This window comes from Cetorhinus maximus, chromosome 23 (assembly GCF_964194155.1).
Source record: "Cetorhinus maximus chromosome 23, sCetMax3.hap1.1, whole genome shotgun sequence".
Lineage (NCBI taxonomy): Eukaryota > Metazoa > Chordata > Chondrichthyes > Lamniformes > Cetorhinidae > Cetorhinus > Cetorhinus maximus.
The window spans coordinates 41,537,491-41,545,372 of NC_135901.1; positions in this window are offsets into that span (position 1 = coordinate 41,537,491).

The following is a 7,882-nucleotide window of genomic DNA, read 5'->3' on the forward strand; positions in this document are numbered from 1 at the left end:
GCACAGCCACACAGGAAAAAAGGAACATCATTTGAAACATCGAAATAATGAAACATTGAAATAATTAAGTTACCACTGGAGATGATGTCTGTATGTTACAAAGTGGAGGATGATCTGATTAACTGACGGAGCTGGTTCGAGTTTCACAATGACCGATTCCTGTTCCTTTGCTTCTGTTCTATTTTGGTGGCTACACCAGTGAAGGAAACGATGGTTGACATCTTTGGCTATTCTATCTTGGCCGAGCAGTCTTAGGCCCTGGATTTATGCTCCAGTCACTATAGAGGCGTGAGTTCGCATCCCACCGCGACCAAGGGTTTAGTCTTCTCTTTGATGTCTGCAGCTGCCCATTAGAACCAACAGATACCAGCCCGCATTAAATCCAGTGTGGTGCTTTACTTTGATGGGAAGATCGAGGAGAGACAATATAGATATGAATTGCTGTGTGGGAAAAGGCGGAGTGTGGAATTACAGTAGTTGATTTGCTCTTCCAGAGAGTCAGCATGTGAACGACATGGTGAATGATCGTCTTATGTAGCCGCTTATGGTTTTATATAAACGTCATTAATGCAAATCCGGGGCCTGGATTCGTCACTGAGTTGTTAAGGTGTCGGGTTTTGAATGCTTTGGGATCTCCACAGGTAGGCTGGAATCCTGCCAACTACTCTTATCATTCCTGAAATTTTCAATGTACCTGCACAATTAATTATCTATTAAGTTGAATAAAAACCACCCAAAATCTCCAGCGTGCTCTGATTTCCATTCGTCTGCAAGCATTCACAAAAGTTGCAGCTAGAAATGAAACAAAAACGGAGCCAGGTTGGTGTCAGGCTTGCTTTCTGGGTGTTTGTCTCTCCATAGAGAGAACCCCTTGCCCTCTGTCACGCTCGGTGTATATGTCTGTGTATGTTCCTGTGTGCGTCACTGTGTTTCAGTTCCTCACTTTTACCATTCAAGCATTATTCACGTTAGTTGTGTGGCTTCATGTTAAGACGGTATAGAGAACAAAAAGAGCAGTTTTAAAATATACAAGAGGAATTTTCTTTCTCTTATTTGAATGGAGACTTTTCAGCTTCTGAGGGTCGGTTTGGTACAAAGTGGAGGTTGATTGAAATTGTCACTGATCAACATTTAAACAGACAGACACCGAGTCTTTGTGGTTTGGTGGTTAAGGCAACGAACACATCGGGAGAATGAATTTGTAAATATAAATAGTCCAAACTGAAATCCCTCGGACATTAGGAACTATTTCTACTGCTGTCAGGTGTCGCAAGGACCAGGAACGTAAAAGTTCAACAATAAATGTTCCAGGAACGGATAGGATATAATCACCAAGAAAGGCTGAGCAGCCTGAAGCTCTTTTCTCCAGGAAAGAGAAGGCTGAGAGATGACCTGATAGAAATGGGATGCTTTGTTGTTGTTTCTTCAGAGATTCGAGGTGCAATTTATTTCTTCAGCTACAGATTTACATCATTTGAATCTGCATCAAACAAACAATGAAATGTTTAGATATATAGAAAGAAAGATTCTACGTTGAGATGGAATTCTTAAAATCAGATTTTGTCATCTGCTGAATCAGCATTTTTATCAAACTCTCTCTGTCATTGGATTACAACAGTGACTACACTTCAGAAAGATTTCATTGGCTCTAAAGCGCCTCCCGTTGTCCAGAGTTGATGAAAGGCTCTGTTTAAATGTAAGCCCTTCTTTCTATTCTTTCTTTCTGTCTGTCAATCTAAGTTAACAATCATATGAAATGGTGAAGTGTATCTGTTCCCAGTGTCTACTCCACTCTCGGACTCTATCTGTCTGCCTTTGCCTCTGTATATCTGCCTCGCTCTCTTTCACTCTCTCAGTCTCTCTGTCTGTGTCTCTATCTCTGTTCACTCTTGTGCTCTTTGTTCACCCCATTCACTCGCTGCCTGTGTGCAACCAAAATTCACTGGATTGATTCCTGAGATGAGACGGTTGTCCTAGGAGGAGAGATTAAATGGGATGAGTCTGTTCTCTCTGGAGTTTAGAATAATGAGAGGTGATCTCATTGAAAAGGCTGACATTCTGAGTCAGCTTGACAGTGAACATGCTGAGAGGCTGTTTCCCCCTGGCTGGAGCGTCTAGAACTGGGCTCACATTCTCCAGATAATGTGTCAGCCACTTAGGACTGAGGTGAGGAGACATTTCTTCACTCAAAGGCTTGTGAATCTATGGAATTTTGTAGCCCGGATGTCTGTGGATCCCCAGCCAATGAGAATATTGAAGGCTGAGGTCGATTAAGGGAATGAAGGGCTATTGGAATTAGGTGGGAAATTGGTGTAGAGTTTGGGGATCTGACATGATCTTATTAAGTGGTAGCGGAGGCTCGAGGGGGCTTATGGCCAATTTTTAATGTTCTGTTTCAGTGGAAACACCATCAAGGCGACAGGAAACCGCAGGTTGAGAGAGGTAGCCTGGCCGAACGGCCTCAGGTGCTGGGTCCAGGTTCCATTATTTGTGGAACCGCTGCCAAGTTTATTGGTGGTTCACTTGTGGGCCATTTTGAATGCTCTCTTCTGAAATCAAAGTGCCAGCTCAAAGAGAATGCGGGCGTGTATAGGGTTTTATTTTAATTGGGAGAAGGAGGAGAGGCAATACAAATAGTAATTGCTTGTGTGAGAATGTGCAGGAGTGGAAATAGTTGAGTTGTTCTTCCAGACAGAGCATGGAGAAGATGGGCCGAAAGCCCGCCTTCTCTGCTGCAGCCATCTTATATACCAGCAACATTAACCTGTCCATAGGGCCAGTTGCGGTGGTCGTGTGGTTAAAGCGATGGAGTTTAAATCAGTTGGGTTTTCCCGCTGCTCATTATTCCTGGTTTTAACTCTGTGTCTACAAAGTTATTTCTCGGTTAGATTCAATCAAATCCATCCAAGCACTAAAGCTTCCAAGGGGATTTTCCTATTTCCGTTCATTCACAAATACATTCACGAAACTTGTAGTCATAGTGGGACATAAACAGAGGCAGGTTGGTGTTATGCTTGCTTTCTGAGCGTTTGTCTCTCCTTAGAGACTAACCCTTGCCCTCTGTCACTCTCGGTGTATATTTTTGTGTCTGTTCCTCTGTGTGTGTCAATGTGGTTCAATTCCCGAAGGGGTGAATACATTTTTACCATCACAAACTTTATTCACATTAGTTGTGCAGTTTCATCTCAAAATGTTACAGAGAAAAATATCAGGATGGAAGATGCAGGAGGAGTTTGCAATGTTTGGAAGGAGGTGCAGCTAAGAAGTGGAAGATTCAGCGAGAAGTTTTCTTCTCATTTAACACGAGATTTGGAACCAGATCTGGGAGATATTTGTATCGGTGTAAACAGTAAAATCTCCCCTATTACCGTTATATTTTGCCTTGCGCCACCATCTCTATAGTCAGTGCTTTGCAACATATCACAGCCCTTCTCTCATTCCCTATCTTCACCTCTGTGTTTGTTCTCGAGCCGTTGCGACCAGATGACATTTCCAACTCTGATCCAAAACTCACGCTCTCACACCACTGATTGTGGCAAAGGTGGTCTGCATTTCTCGCTTTAATCAGGAAATTATCCAGTCTCGCTTTAATAGTTTGCACGAGGCCAATAAATTATCATTCCCTGATCAGGAATTGAACCCGGCCCATGGCCCGGCGAAAGCGGCGAAACCGAACCACTAGGGAAACTGTGCACGAGCCTTACAATCTGACTTATCTATGTTACCTGTGCCTTTAATTTTTATATCCGACCCCTTGGAACAAAAAGAGGCAAAAGCAGCGTAGATTAGATAAGTCAACTCCAGAAACAATTTGGCAGATTCCCTGGTGGTCTAGTGGTCAGGATTTGGTGCTTTCCCCACCACGGTCTGGGTTTAATTGCCAGTCAGGGAATAAAGGTTTGTGGATCTCGATAAATTGTTTAAACAAGTGTTGATTACTTATTGCTTGAAAACATTTAGCAGCTCTGCTAGAAGCAGAAGAGTGAGAGTATCGCCTCAGAGCTGGAAAAATCACATTTGGAACAGGTGGAGAACACAGAGGCGGAGTGAGGGAATGACTAAGAGTAGGGCTGGTTGCAAAGCACTGACCAGAGATGGTAGCGCAAGGCCAAATATGGGTGGCAGAAGGACAAATGTTGCTCCCTACTGTTTGTACTGGCACAGCGATCACTCCTGATCATTCAACCAATCACAACTGCTCTTTCTTTGCTCTAACTTTTTATAAGTTTATGGTTCCCAACAGCACGGGTCATTCTGCCATTTTATAGCCCAATCGAGCGAGATATACTTTCTTACCTTGTATTCGGCTCTTAACAAACCAGAACACTGAGCAAATTCAGTGAGTTTTCTTGTCATTTCTAGTACCAGTTTGTCACGAGACTAATTGAACGACACATTAATGGTGCCAATCCTTCACTGGAGCTCACTGCGTCCAAAGAGCACTGTTCTCATCAGCTTGTTATGTGCCTTCTTGCAGTGCATCTGCTGAACAATATAAGCTTATCACAGCTCCACTTCCTTCACATTGAAACCCAGTGTGAAAATATGAACAATTTCAAAGCTGAACAACGTACTAGAACGTGCTCGTACAAGTACAAACGGACTAGAAGGAGAGTGTGACTGTGGATAATCGGCACTGTGGACATTCCTGTAATCAGAATCTGGGAGGATCAGGAAGATGAGATCCTGGTGTCTCTTTACCCTGTTGTCTGCAAACTTATCGCCTTATGTTTTACATTCCCATCAACTGACTCTGTCTGCATCGAGCAGCTAATTGACCCGGGAGCAGGACACGAGACAGGGACAGAAGCAGAAAGAGATGTGACATGAAAGTGCTTTGAATTTGCCATGAAAGATGCTGCCAGTTGCTTTCAATGGTGAATGTCTGCCTTGCAGCGATTAGATGGTTTTTTTTTTCCTTTTTGAAAGCAGCAAGATTTTAGAAGTACCACAGCGCCCTTCTCCTTGAGTTCCCTGACTACATCTGGCAGCATCTTTGATTTGAGAGGCATAATTTATAGTTCAGATGTAATGGAGTTCCGATGAAAGATTACAGACCTAAAATGAAAACTATGTTTATCTCTCCACAGAGGCTACCAGGTCTACTGAGAATTCCAGTATTTATGTTTTTATTTCAGATGACCAGCATCTGCAATATGTTGCTTTTCTTTACCAGATTAGTGAAACATATAAGATTGTGAGCGTACCTGGCAGGGCGGATGTTGAGAGGATGTTACCTCTTGCGGGAGAATCTAGAACTAGGGGTCACTGTTTAAAAATAAGCGGTCACCCATTTAAAACAGAGAGGCAAAGTGTTTTTTCTCTCAGAGATTCGTGAGTCTTTGGAACTCCTGAAAAGGCTATTGAAGCAGAGTCTTTGAATATTTTTAAGGCAGAGATGGATATATTCTTGGTAAGCAAGGGGGTGATAGGTTATCGGGGGTAGACGGGGTACAGATTTCAGGTTACTGTCAGGTCAGCCATGATCTTATTAAATGGCGGAGCAGGCTTGAGGGGCCTAATGGCCTACTCCTGCTCCTTGTTCTCATGTAGTGCTAAGAATGTGAAACCCATTACCAGTAGATTTAGAGATCCATGTCTGAGCTGAAAACGTGCAGGTAAGCTCACACTGTAAACAGATTGTTCACCAGGTGGAAATGGAAAGGGATTCGCTCTATCATCGCAATTACTAACACAGCAACACAGTCTCGCTGGTATTATGAGTAATGCAGTTGGTAAAGCGGAGTTATTTAAATTCCCAGAGGGAAACCTTAAACAACTGTCACTGATTTTAAGTGTTATGTTTGAGATGCGACCCTAAATTCAGGAATCAGACCACCAGCTCTCGAAGTTTTAAATTAAACAAAATAAAACATTTTATTAATTTACACAGATTAAAATATATATACACATGGCTACAAATTATTACTCTCAGAAATTTTAACAAATTCCCAAACTAATCTCCATTAAGGCAACAGCAACCCATTGACTTAACCAGACACCAGGCAAAGCATTTTCACCGTACAAATTCAAAATGAGGTTCTTTTCATTTGTTCCTTGTGGAGTCAATTGGAGGCTTGTAGCTGCCTTTTGATCGCATGTTGCCTCTGTTCTGCACACCCAAAATGGTTGTCTTGTTATACCTACCATCACTGATTGAATGCTAATTCTCATTTTCCCACCAGCCTCTTTGAACACCACCTTTTAACAATGAAAGCCCTTTCATAATACCAATTTTATTAAAACTATAAATATATTGCTTGGTAGCTGCTAGGCAGGTGTCCGTTTTCACCCTACTTCTTGAATGCTCTACTAAAAAATGCAAATGCACGTTATTCCTCTTACAACTCAAAACTAGCACACATCAAAGCACCCAGGCTAGCTGGCTTTAATCCAAATAAGACTCACCCATAGACTAAACCTCTATTTGAAAACAAAAGTATTTACCAAAATATTATGTACATAATAGCTTCATGACCCCGGTGGGCGGACATTCACGTGAGCAAAGGGCTTTATTCAGTTTGCCCACATGTTAACACTCCATCTTTAAAGGTTCAAAGGATTTGATCCACAATCTGAGGATTGCTACTGGCAAAGGACGGTTTAAAAGCCACCAACTCATCCCATCTGCTGAGATTCCGCTGAGTTCAGATCTAACTCCAGGGGTTTGTTCTGCTGTTCATTGCACACAGGAGAGAATTATGGTGGAGCCCAGAGCAATTTGGTCGCTGTATCAATTGATTGAACAATTTTATGCCTTGCCTCAATGGCATTCATCGTATCTGATTACAGGACATAGGTTGATTGCCTACATTTTCGCCCTTCAATGGCGGAGTGCTCACCCAGCATTCACTGCGGGACAGAATGTGCCCTATTCTCACGACAGCAGTTCCTGGCACATGCGCATTGTTGTATGTGCTTGGAGCGTGCGCATTGCGGTTTGCTTCATGAGCATGCGCACTGCTGGTCTGTGACTGAAGCTGCTCAGAGTGGTTGAGAAATTATAGAGTGGAGCAAACTAACAGAGTTAGTGGGAGTGTGAGGAGGAATGGAGCCAGCGCAGTGGGAAGAAAAGGTTTATAAAGACACAGTGCAGGTTTGAGACCCCAATTAACAAGGTACGGGTGTTGCGGTTGCAGAGAACGGGCCGAAAAAGTCTGGATTTCTCCCTTCGTCAGGCCCGGGGTAACGGCCGCCATCTTTATAGTGGGGGTGGGGGGGATGTGCAGTAGGGCGCATGCGCGGTCATCCTGGTCCAGGTAGCAGGAGGAGAGAATGTTGTGGATTTCGATACTGGAGTCACAGGGATGGATTTTGGAAACTCCTTTTACACGAGGTTAGAAGGGGAGGATTTACACACAGCAAACTCAGACCAAGAGAAATGTTTGTCTCTTCTCAATTTATGTCCTGGATTGAGAGTGATGGATTGTTTGTAAACTCCTTTTTCACAGAATCACTGAATCACACAGTGCTGAAGAGGCCCTTCCGCCTATCGAATCTGCACCGACACGTGAGAAACACCTGACCTACCTCCCTAATCCCATTTACCAGTAATTGGCCCATAGCCTTGAATGTTATGACGTGCCAACTGCTCATCCAGGTACCTTTTAAAGGATGTGAGGCAACCTGCCTCCACCACCCTCCCAGGCAGCTCATTCCAGACCATCACCACCCTCTGGGTAAAAAAGTTTTCCCTCACATTCCCCCTAAACCTCCTGCCCCTCACTTTGAACTTATGCCCCCTGGTGACTTACCCTTCAACTAAGGGGAACAGCTGCTCCCTATCCACCCTGTCCATGCCCTTCATAATCTTGTACACCTCGATCAGGTCACCCCTCAGTCTTCTCTGCTCCAGCGAAAACAACCCAAGTCTATCCAACCT